Source organism: Meleagris gallopavo, chromosome 2, assembly GCF_905368555.1.
Source record: "Meleagris gallopavo chromosome 2, MGAL_WU_HG_1.1, whole genome shotgun sequence".
In the NCBI taxonomy this organism is placed as follows: Eukaryota; Metazoa; Chordata; class Aves; order Galliformes; family Phasianidae; genus Meleagris; species Meleagris gallopavo.
Window position 1 is genome coordinate 25,381,994 of NC_139405.1, and position 13,181 is coordinate 25,395,174.

Consider the following 13,181-nt stretch of genomic DNA (forward strand, 5'->3'; position numbering starts at 1 on the left):
TATATTTTAACATGCTCTCATAGAATAAAGCATTTCAGCAGAGAAAATAGACCCAGTGGTTGTTTCTAGTTGGGTCTCACAATGCCCACAGTTTCATGGAAAAGTGACCATTTTTGCTTGCCTTGCCGACCTATATGGCTTGCGAAGTGGCTCAGCCTTCTGCAATCTGGATTTGCATGAGTTTTGGAGTGATTAAAAGGTCAGCTTTCCATAAAAGAAGGAGTTTAAGAGCTATGGAAAAATGTTCCCAAGCTGAAGAACAAGAACTGTGAAGGGAAGCTGAGGAGAGAGGAGGAAAATGGTGTTATGACTACACTCACATTGTAGTAGCACTCCTACCACAGTGGTAACAGTACGGGCAGGGAGGCCACCACAGCACCAAGAAAACAATTAAGGAGAAAAATGGAAGAGCTAACTAGCACAGATTTACAAGGAGGGAAACGGGTAATGGAAGTTTTTACTATGATCAGGCAGAACAGCAGTAGGAACAGGCTTGCCTCTGTGGCACCACCACAGCCCTCCTTACAACTCAGGCTGCTAATCTGCTGTATTGGGTTTTAAATGCCTTGCTGTTCTGAGCTACTTGTTGTCAGTCCTTTATTCGGAGAAACAGTTACTAATGATTTGGAGCCCCTGAAGGGCTGTATTGATTTTTTGCTCTTTTACAAGTGTCTCCAGAGGAGAGCAATAAGGAAATTCTTCAGGCATTATGTTCACCTTATCTATAAGAAGAAAATACTGCGGGCAAAACAACAACAACAAACCAATTAGAAAGCCTGAGAAAATAAGGATTTGTTTTTCTTTTTAGTTCAACCTGTTCTTTCTCTTTCATATTTCCACACAAAAATAACAGCAGGGAGTGGAAAGCTCTTTCCTAGTTTGCTCCCTGAAGACTGATAGAGTTGCCTATGGTAAGGGCAAACTTGCTTGGACAGGAGACACAATTTCCTTTCCAGCCTCTACTGAGTTACAAAAAAGTCGTGTTGAACGTAGGAGCCACCAGCGTTATTGGCTTTCCACTCCAGGGGTAAGACACGTTACTTCAATCACACATTCATGAAAAGAAAAAAATAAAAAAAGAAAGCAAAATAGCACAAAAATTACATAATGGAACAGATATAAAATGGCCCAGGGGAGAATATAAACTTGGGTACAGAGGATCTGGTTTGTTGTCTGTGAGATTTGTAAAAGCGATCTGTCCTTAGAAAATATACAGCTAAAAGGACTTGGTCTGAGGGACAATCATTACCTCAGGAGTACCACAGAAAGGAAGATAAGGAAGGAAAAAAAAAAATAGGACAGAAACAAAAGGGGTTACAAGGTTGACTTCATTGGAGGGCAATATGTTATTCCCATTAGGTTGTTTCAGCTCTGACTTTTCATATTTGAGAGGTTGGATAAGACTTGGACAAGCTCTGTACTTTTAAACACTTAGCTGAATTTTGAATTCCAAAACTTTTGAAGCTGGCCCATCTCAAACACTAACATGCAAACAGCTTCCACAAAAATATTAAATGCAGAAGGCATCATTTATAAAAACGTCAGTGTGCCAAGGAATACTACTGAACCTGTCCAAAGAAGATTTTTTACATGCACCACATACTGAAAAGTCGCTTGACTTGCTCAGGGATGCTTTTAAAAGTATTTGCTACGGCTATCACTGTTACATTGGACCCCAACAGTTACTTGAGAAGCAGTGTGCAAAACTCAGCTGTTTTACTTTGCATCAGACTGTATTGGCATCTTCTTCAAACACCAGTTCTGAGATGATAGCTTAAACAAATAAGGAGAATTCTCCTGAGGTCAGGCTATTAATATTTACTATTTATATTCAGAAGCTTAGCTAAGCTGCCTTTGTGACAGACACATTACAATAAAATAATTTGCCTCAGTTAATGTATGAAGGCTGCTTGTAAAGTAATACCTCTTATTCTACTGTGCTGGCCCGTAACATCGGAGGTGGATGTTGGTGATATGGCAGGAGAGGCTGAACCTTCCTGTCAATATTCCATTACAGCTGCAGACAGTGATTTCAAGCTGGAGTCAAAATGACAGTCTGTGTGAAATCCCATCAAAGAAAAAGTTCAGATCTTAGCAGATAAAGTGCTCTGTTTTTTGGGACGGAAAAGAGGTGATTCTTCTGGATTGCCTTGATTCCAGACAAATCATTAACTCTGGCTGCTACATCATGATGCTGACTAAGATGAAGGCTCAAACTTCCAGAGTCAGACCAGAGAAGAAGACAACCTTTCTCTTGCAACGTCATAACACCAGGCCCATACCGGTTTGAAGACCATGGAGCACATTGCCAATCTTGGCTGCACTGTCCTTCCTCACCCACTGAACTGTCCTGACTTCCATCTGTTTGGGCCGATGAAAGATGGACTGCATGGGCAACGTTTTCCTAACAATGACACCATCACAACAGCTGTGAAACAGTAAGTCACTTCTGTTGCTGCAGATTTTTATGAGCATGATATGCAGGTTCTTGTTCATTACAAGTGAAAATGCTTAGCTAATGATAGTGAATACACTGGGAAATAGTGTTTTGTAGCTGTGAATTTGCTCTATCAGAGTGCAATTATGCTCTTCGTATCTGTTGCTGGAGTTTCCATGGAAATAAATAGGAGGCATTACTTTCAGAATGACCAAATGCATTTCTGTAGCACAAGAGTTCAAGGTGACTTACTAGATTCACACACAACATTCACAAGGTTTCTCATTTTTCATGATATAAATGTACTTGTAAATTACATCTCAGATGTTCTTTGAACCACACAAAACCTACTTTCCATGGAAGTACCAACTTTATAGGTACACTTCACTTAAAAGAAGTAACAACTATCATTATCATTTAGCAGAATGAATAAAACCACATCTTCTATTTGCTTTCATTATGACATTATAATGGTTTCATTAGAAAATGCTAACATAGTAGTGTGCAGAACTGTCATTTTGTGCATATGCCTTTAAGTTCAAGCACTTCATGTGGACTTTCTGCTACCAAGGATTAGTCAAATTATTGACACTCATTTATCAGTTCAGTTACTCCACATTTCAACAGATTTTTCATCAGATAGCAGTTCAATCAGCAACTTAGAAACTACAGTCATTTGGGAAGGAGAAATGCAGTTGCTGTTAGAGTTTGGGAAGACGTATTTGCAAGATTAGAAGAGGTTTTCTTCTCATTTACTGACCAGTAAAGTAAAGGCTATCATAATACATTGTTAAAGCAGATTTGTGTTTAATTTACAGTTCTTTCTACATATAATTATGAAAGCTGATCTTGAGAAAAAAAGGATAGAGTGTGTCATTATTCTAGAAAAGTATGGGTGAATGAACAAGATTCATGAAATACAGATATATACTTGCCAAAGCGACTGCAACTATTCCATCTATTCCACTATTCTATCAGTACTCAAAAATTATTTTTATGCTGTCAAATCTTGACTGTATATCTGAGAAACAGTCATTTGTAGCAACGATATTGTAGAAGTTACCAACCTTTAAAAGCTTCAGCAACAAATATTCATATTCAAACATATTCAGGTTATCTTGTGCTTATTTGGAGGAAAAGAACTATATCTGATTTCACATTGAAACAGACTGCTAGTGCCTTTAGCCAAACGTAAGATAATTTCTAAGCATATGTTGTTCTTAGTTTTCGAAAAAGAGGGCTCATATTCTGGAGTAATGCAAGACTAGTGCCAGTTTGGCTTCCATAACTCTGACCCCTCTATCTTCCTGTAGCAAATCAGTAAAGCCTGTATAGCTTGCATTTCTTTCAAGAAAATTTCAATATGTTCGTTTTTCTGACTTGCTAACCAGAATATTACCCTTATTTTTCTCCAACCTGCTTCCTGCTTTAAGAGGACAAAGGGTAACTTGGTTACTGCTCACATTGCCTCCTCTCAAATGCAGCTTTCCATGTGAGCTCTTGCATCATGTCTTTGTAGAAGACAAAAATAGAGGGGAGGAAAGTCACAAGTGCATGGCAATAGCAGGAATAAGTTACAAATGGAGAAGGACACAAAGGAATGTCTTCACAAGGGTAGCCATTAAGCAATATTCCTCTCAAGTATGTACGTATTGCAAATGAATATAAGATTCCACACTTCAGTAAATGGTTGAACAAATTTACTAACATGACTCATACTATTGCTATGTCTAAACCAAATCAATTTTAGTTATTTGGTTTTGATGAATGTTAAAGTCATAATAACCATAAAAAATAAGTATGACACCTGAAAACATTAGCAACATGGAAAAAATATAGTATTGAGCTGAAAATAAACAGAAGAAATTTCAAAACAAAGGGCAAGTTTATTTGTTCTTTCTCAGAAAGGTTTCCTTTTCTCATAAAAGAAGCTTATTATTAAAGTTCCTTTGCTTCCCCAGCAATGGCATCATGGTTCTTTAACGTTGGTCTGGTTAAAGCCTATGTGGGCCACAGAAACCAAGGTAATGACAGTGCTTATGAGAGCTGGAAGCAGGAATAGGGTGAGAAAGATGAGGAGAGACAATATTAGTCATCTACAAAATGAAGAGCTAGGGCAAAACTGCTGAAGGGTAGACAGAACTAGCAGTGCAGAAATACAGTGAATTTCTCCTTAATAAAAAGAAATAGAAAATTGCATTTGCTCAAAGAAAAGTCCTTGAAAGTACCTGACAGCAAATTCTGACTGAAGGGGAAATAGAGATTATTTTTTTAGCAAGTTAGATCCACTAAAATCTTGTTCTGTTAATCTCTTTCACTTAGTAAACTCTCTTAGAACTTTCTTAACTGATAAGGAATTTTAGGGACCAGGGACACATTGAATCTTTTAGGATGAGGCTTTTTTTCTTGTGAGTTCTGCTGCTGAGCATTTTAGCTAGCTGAAACCATTGTAGCTGAAACTCATGAAGTACATCTATGCCTACATTTTTTATTTTCTCCTACTCTTAGTTCTAAGTTTAAGTTGGAGTTCCACACAGGAGGTCATAATTTGGGCACCAAATACAATATTTTCCATCCACCAGCTAGAACCTAACAAACATTGCCTTAAATAAATTTGTGCCCATGCCAAATTCTAAATTAACTTCCCTAGCTAAGCTAGAGTTGATGGGATGAGGCCAAGGGGCCCACAAGGTCTGCTGTTGAGCTAATGGAGCAGCCTCAAGCTGCCAATCCAACAAGAGAGACTTTTTTATTTAAAATATACATTACACAGTGTGTGCAATATTTTCCACATTCAATGAGAAGACTTTATTTATAAGCTGCTGATGTAGAAATGTTCTCTTATTACAAGGAAGCAGCAAGCCAGGTTGAGCCTGGAAATGAATTCTCAGTTTCTCCTTCAGTGCAATATTCAGCGATATGTTGCTCATTCCCTTCAGAAATATTTTGCAGATGGTTTTGGTCATTCACTGAACACGAGCCCTAGAATAACGACATACACTAACCCAATTCTTGGTCTAATTCAGCCTTCATTAGCTGCTAGAAGAGTCAGTGAAATATTGAACTCACAGATTTCTATTGACCTTAGAGTCACTGTGTTGAAAATATACAAAGTTTCATTTTCAGCCAGAAAAGTGTCTTTCATCTCATTATCAACATTTCAAATGGTCTGAAAATTTGCAGGTTTCATACATCTTTCTGAATCTTTTCTGTGAAAGAACCATTTCAGTTGTACATCTTTATCTCACATCAAGTATTATTTTTTCTTACAACTTAGAACTGCAAAACACAGTCTTGGGAAGCAAATCCCAGGGGAATTTTCTGAAAGGTCAATTCTTGTTCTCCAGAGGCACGGTCTACCAGCTTTGAATTAAATTATATACATTACTGAGAAATGTATTTCCCAACTTCACTGTCTTCTCACTGTTTTCTACTGTTTGGTTTAAATTATTTCCAGCTCAGAGATTACTCAGAACCACTGATAGTTGTGACACTTATTTTAGATATCTGCTTTCATTCGTATAATTTATAAGGAATTTATGGCGTGATTACATAAATGAATGCATTTTTCTGTGGACATAACAGAGATATCTCTGAACAAATCTGTTGTGAGAAGCAAAATTCAGGCTAATAGTCTTTTCTCCAGCTCTGGTCTAACTTTCTCCTCTCCAGGAGAGAGAAACTTCCACCCTAACAGTTGAGGCATATATTTGTTTAACAGAAGACATGCAGTGACCTAAGCAACTGGTACAAAGTTATTGAAAAGTTCTAAAAAACAGCATTTTGGCTAACCAGTCTCTCTCTGTCTCTCTGAGTGATCAGAAAAGAGGGACTATAAATGAAAAGCATTAATTAGTAGCCTAGGACCCCTTGGAACAGACCTATAGAGGAAAGTCTTTGTCAACACCAAACAAAATCACAGAGTAGGCATTTGAAGCTAGAAAGATTTCAGGGGAGTTTTAAAACGAAAGACTGTGGAAAGAGCATATATTGGAATGACTCATCCTATTCTGGTCAAGTTATAAAAAGTTGCTAACCTTTAAAAAAACACAAACTAAGTCACGAATCAATATCATTCTGATAGGACACGATGACATCTCAACACACACAGAGCAGGTGACAAGACCACAGTATTAGTAAATATTTCCTTCTTCCTATACAAATGTTAGAAGTCTGACCTAGGATGTTTGGGTTTAAACCCTACCAGCAAGACATCTTCAAAGCTTGGTAAAATGAAACGGAAAACCTCATCAAGAGGTTGATGGTGACATACTGAATATGATCAGACCAACCTGAGAGGTAGAAAACACAGAAAACACACACAGATGAGCAACAGTCACTTCATGCAGTAACTATGCTTTTGGAGACTGCAATTCTTGAGGAAACTTGCCAGAGAACTTCCAAAAATAAAGAGACTGGACTGTTGATAGATTGATTTCTGAACCTAGCAGAGATTCTGACTTAAAATGCAACTTTTGAAAATAGTGATCATGATGTATTCATAATCTATCTTCTTGACATACTTAAAAAGCCCAGACTGAAAATCTACCCCAGGAAAACATAACTAGTGGGTTAGAAAAGGGGGAAAAAAAGTTACATACAAGTGGTACAGAAATGTCTACAGATGACATTCTAGACACTCAGCAAATCGTATGTGACCGTTAAGAGATTTTGAGACAACAAAAATAAAGATTGGCAGAATTAAGCATCAAAGTACAGAGGAATATTAGAAATGAAAAGGCATGATTCAAATTGTAATCATCTACAATAAAGAAAAATAGAAAGCTGTACAATCTAAAGTGAGTCAGAAATAAAACTAGAGTAAAAAAAGACAGAAGTGACTGTGAAAAACAACTTTCTACAGGAAGAAGAAAAAAAGAATAAAAATCTTCCTCAAAAAAATCAGAAGCAGAAAGCCTGCCAGAGAGCCTCTAAGGCTGATAAAAGATCACAGCCTAATTGGAGCACTTGCAGAAGATAGTTATAGAAAAGTAGCTACTTGATTCTAATGCATTACTGAGAAACTCACTGAGCATTCCGCCTTTTCAAAGGGGAGCTGGAAGAACTGTCTCAAACTGAAATGTCAGGAGAAAAAGTTGTAGAATAAATCACTAAAACAGACACAAATTGTCAAAGGGAGGTGACTTTCACTCAGAAGACTAAAGAAACTCAGACAAGAAATTCTCAAACAAGTGTCACTTATACGACTTATACTGCTTGAATCTGCCAGTACAATCCAAGGAAAATGCAAGACATGACTGTTTTTTTTTTTGTTTGTTTGTTTGTCTTTGAGGAGATGGAATAGCAGCTTGGGAAAGTATTGATCAGGAAGTCTGACTTGTTTATCACACAACTCAATAGAAACCTTTGCTAGCATTCAGTTTGGAATGCTAGCAAAGAGTTGCACGCATATAGTTTAATGGGAGGTCAGCCTAGGTCCCTTTGGCAGATGAAAGCAACGCAGCACAAATCTATTCAGATTATTTGAAAAACTAAATGAGCTGGAACCTGTGTTATCTGATTGATTTACAGAAGTAAGTAAAAAGTTATGAGGCTTGATGATGACAGCAAAATATTCATCAATTCAAGATTGCAAAGAATTGCAAAAGAAGTGTGTAAAAAATGCCAGAGAAAATTCAATAAGAATAAATACAAATGAATCTGTGATGAAGGAAAAAACATCTACATTTATGGCTGTTGATTACTTACCACAACACAGGAAATGATTCTGGAGTTTTTGTGGATACATCCTTCAGACAGTGTTGCTCAATATGGGCAAAACAAATAAATGGAATTAGAATGACTAAGAAATAAACAGAGAACAGTGCTGTGACACAATATCAAGCTGTGGCTCAATCCCTTGGCCTGCCTGTATCTTGTGTGTTGTGCACACCTTTACTTCTTACATCTCAAAAATTAGCAGAGCAGAAGAATGAGAGAAAAACAAGGAGAGGGAAGAGTATGGAATGATATTTAGAAAAGGAGAAATGAATTCTGATTCTTCAGCTTTGAAAAAAAAATGACTAATGGAAGATAAAGACTTTGAATTGTGACTGAAATAGAAAGGTTAATATTTGCTAATTACTTGTTATTTCTCCTGAAATAAGACCTTGGGGATGCCAAAGCAAACTCTTAGGCAGCAGCTGTAAAACAAATGAAAAGAAGCGTTTTTTTTCACTGAACAGATTTATAGTAAACCGATTACCATGCAATGTTGTGGATGAAAAAAAACGTACTATACATATGTTCAAAAAACAATTTGACATAATAGAAGGAGGAAACAAAAGTACATCAAGGATGAATATGGATGCAGGCTTGAGCAAATTATGGATAAAGACTTCAGCAAACTATGGAAGCAGACTTCAGGTCAGAAGGAACATTGGAGTATATGAAATGACTGTGGTGGAGAGACCTGTAATAGGTAAGCTAAGATTGGAGGGACGGAAAACAGAGGTATACTCGAGTGTGAAAGTGCCAGAAAGAAGAGTAGAAGACAGTTCATAAAAATGGCAGGCATTGATGATGCCCAGATTAGCAGGCACATAAGTTCCCAGCACATCTGCAAGCAGCTCCCCATGAGAAAACAAGGAAGAGCTGAGAACAAGGGACAGACTTCTCAAAGACAAGGCAAAGACTCAGATCACTTAGAGATGATGGCAGGGAGATAAAGAGCTGGAGCTTTAAGACACCAGATGAGGAGGAAAGTGAATAAATACAGAGAAAGGTGGGATAGGACGGAGGGATGAAAGATCATAGTCATGGTCAAAGCTAGCATTTAGTTAGTAATCTAAGTTTAATAGTAGATATGATAAGGACTCAATAGTTTTTCATGTTGAACAGTGCCAGTTCTCTCAGCTGCTACACATAGGTTAGATGCCCCAGTCATTTCATCACTGCTCTTCTGACAAGGTTTCACATTGAACTTTGGTGCATCATTCTTAAAATGATATCAGAACTGAATTTTCTCTGGGTTTACCTAATTCTTACTCTTTCCTGCACTGTCTGCTTCCAGACCCAGATTTAGCTTTGGCCAGATCCAGTACAGCTGCTCATAGGTGCTTTCACCTTTCTGCATGTTTAGATTACTTCTCTACTGCTGACAGTCCCTATGCTGGTCAAACAGGTGTTTTAAGTACAATGGACTCACCATATCATGTCTTCCCACACCCCTAAGAGCAAACACAGTTGAGTACAACATAAATACTGTTACAAAGAAAGGCTTGCAGACATTTTTCTGAACTAATTGCGAAGTACATTGGTGCTACCTCCCAGGATACAATCCTGCATTCCAATGATGGAAGACAGGGGAGCTCAACTAGCAAAAGCAGAAAGGTCTAACCATGTTATATTTATTGCAGCCCACACAAGAGCAGCAAATAAAAGATCCAGCAATGAGGAACTGTGACTGAACGTCAAGTTCCAGTGACATGGCTGGGTAATTTATTCCCTACTTTTGTAGTAGGGAAGCAGTCTTCATAAATCTTTCATTTTGATGCCAGAAGTTCATTTCTCATAATGGTTTATCCCATTATATGGAGCCATATAACTAAGAATACAGAATGAATTATTTGCAACATCATGGAATGAGCTTTTTTACACTTGGACAGTAGGAGGTTTTAAATTCACGCTGCACTTCAGTCATGAGTTATTTACACTGGGAAAATCTTTTCAAACTTCAGACAGAAAGTGAGATTTGTTATATATTGTGCAAAAGCTACCAACCCATATACATGACATCAAATCATATATTACAGACTAGAAGCCTTTCACGTTTTACTGAATGTCATAAGGTTTGCAGTTCCCACATTGTGTTTTAGTACTTCTGCCAAAATTGCCAGCAAAGAACGTGTCTTTAACTTTTCTGACCCTATTGTGTCAAAAACATCTCTCATGCACCCCATACTGAATCTTTTAGACCTACTCAGTGCTCATTTCTGAAATTTCAGAAATGCTCAATAGGAAAACCTCAGAACATACAATATAGCGTCCTTACTCACATCTGGAACTATACATCAAAAATTATGCCTACGAACACATGTTCTATAACTTTTTTCTTATAGCATTAACGAAAGGACTACTAATATTTCCAACAAAATAAGCTGGGTCTTGTAAAAGCCTGAAGAGTAGCAACTGAGCTGATATGAAATGAAATTATTTTTGCCATTTAACTCTTCAGTAGGCATTAAATATGTAGCAAAAATGAAAGACAGAACTCATAAATTCTATAAATTCTAGTAGAAAAATAAGATACATAGTTTCTAAAATTGTTATTCCATATTGATTAATATATCATTCACCACATTTTCTATTTAGATCCAAATTTGCAGCTTTTCTTATGACACTTCCCTCTCATTTAGTAGGCATGATTAAAAATATGTGATTTATTTTATGTATGTAAAAGCTCACTAATGTTTAACCTGTATCTCACCTCAGTAAAATAAAGTATTAACCAAGTTCTTCCCTCAATTGTTAGTTAATGTGTTTTCCCATTCCTATTTTCTTACATCAGTCTTGTGACTTCTTGAGGATGAACAATATTGCCTATTTCCTTTAGGCAGTCTTCCACTGGATGGAAGGGTGACTTCTCTGTATAAGTACCTATCAACACAAAAACTCCACTGAGAAGGTATATGCTTGTCTTTAATTCACAGGATAGCTGTGAAAAAGGCACAGAAATAGGGAATATTAGCTAAAGTTTATACAGTGCACTGAAGGTTGAACGCACCAATTCTTTCTGCCACTATGTAGTTAAGAAATGAATTTCTATAATCTAGGTATTTTTAAAATACACTATACCAGTTAGTTGTTTTCTTCTGTTTTTTTTATTTTATTTTTTATTTTTTTATCATTATTATTATTTTTTGTGGCAAAATACCACGTACATAATTATCAGAAATGGAAATCGGTGAGTTATATTGAGTTGCCTTTGTAGGGTGGCGGTTACTTCCTGGAGCTTGAAATTCAAATGTCTGTTTAATTCACTTACAGTAAGCCACTGTTCTTGTAGTTCTTAAACCAGTATTTCTCAGCTGTAAACTTCTTGCGGACGATATCACTATATCTCCATAGATTTCAGCTTGTTCTTGAATTTTATTGACATGGGCTACAGCTAGTATGAGTAATCTATAAGGACTGAAGTATCATTACTTTCTCACAAAACTTAGAGCATACAAATTACAAATTAAATATTACTCACCCAGTATCAAAGCTTGAGCCAGCTTATGTAAAACAATCATAAACTCCACTGTTGTGTAAGTCAGAAAAAGAAATAATAGTGAATATAGAAAAAAGGAAGAATTATCCAGAGTGAGCAAGGTAGAGAGGAGGTAAAGAATAAAACCTCGTGCAACTGCCTCAGTAAACCAGGCAAAGAGGAAAGAACAGAAGATATCTAGCTCTTCTGGTAGGGACAGTATCAGTATTATGGAAGAACATGATTATCTTAGCATAACACTGAGATCACCTAAACACAATATCCCCAGAGCATCATTTGTGCTGAACACAGGCTCTTCCAAAGTTAATTGAGCCATAGATAGTACCAATAGATAGAAGCCCATATAATCATCATTGGCTGATGAGCCTTTAGAAACCCATAAATGTATTTTCCTTAGCAGCTGATAAGACAGAGAACATCAACAATTTGTGGGCACAAAAATCTCTCATCCAGAATGTCAGCCCCAACATGTCAGGCCAATTGCTTTGCCTCTGTGGTGCAGTACACAGTGTTGTAGAGATAATTCTGGTTAGAGGCAGAGATGATGTGACAGTCACAACCCATTAGCAGTACTTACTGTGTTCTACTGCATCGAAGAAAGGAGTATGTACACAAATAACAAATGTCTGCATTAACAAAATAACATTATACAGTACAACCTGGCATAGCTCAGAAGAAAATGCATGGTTCAACTGTGCACAGTTGTTCGATATCAAGCAGTGCAGCTATTTAATCCTTGACAGTGAACCAAATTCGATCAATTTTTCAAATGCAATGCATTTAGACAACCTGTGCTTCAATTCCTGTGTTTATATAGTAGCAGCAGCACTTAAGCCCATTAACAGAAAAAATTCAAGACACAAGGACAACTTGCCTATGCAGTTTTCTAACTTCTTCCTTCATGGGGTCACAGGTGCACAGTAATGCCAAGAGTGAAATTTGTTTCAGAGTCTATTTCTGTGATAAATTTGGGCATCCAGATTTTATAACCTTTATTGGATCCTAGACATTCCCACGAAGAACTTCTTCCTAGTTGTTCAACAAAGCAGGTGAAGACAACATTTTGATTACCCACAGAAACCAAGAGTTAAATGAGCTTAAACACTTTAAGAAATATTTTGGCTTTTGCACAAAGAATTCACTAATAAATGAACTAGTATATAAATCAGCTCACTCTCTGTATCAATGTCATCTATGCTATTCAAGCTGAATCAAACATTCCTTAGTATTTAAGCTGTCTGTGATTTTTTTTTCACTATTTCCATGGGTTTGCCCAAGACCTATCATGGACATGCAATTATAGTGAATGTACCAATACTCAAGCCTTGGTAAGTAAGTTTATAATATAATAACTATTAATAATCCTAAAAAAGAGACTATAGCAAGCAGGCATTTTTGGTTGTCTGCAATACATACTACTATATGAACTTTCAAATTTAACACAGAAATAAAGACTGGTTTGTTCTGTTAGGAGTTTCTCTGCTCACATACTGGTGATCTTCATTTAATAAAGTCCTGGTTATTCCTCAC

At 36.8% G+C, this 13,181-nt stretch overlaps 1 protein-coding gene across 11 annotated transcripts in view; it reads right to left on the reverse strand.

Moving 5' to 3' along the window:
* LOC116216308 (uncharacterized) overlaps window positions 1-13,181 on the reverse strand; it is a 108,640-nt gene that overhangs the window by 87,486 nt on the left and 7,973 nt on the right. The window lies entirely within an intron of this gene.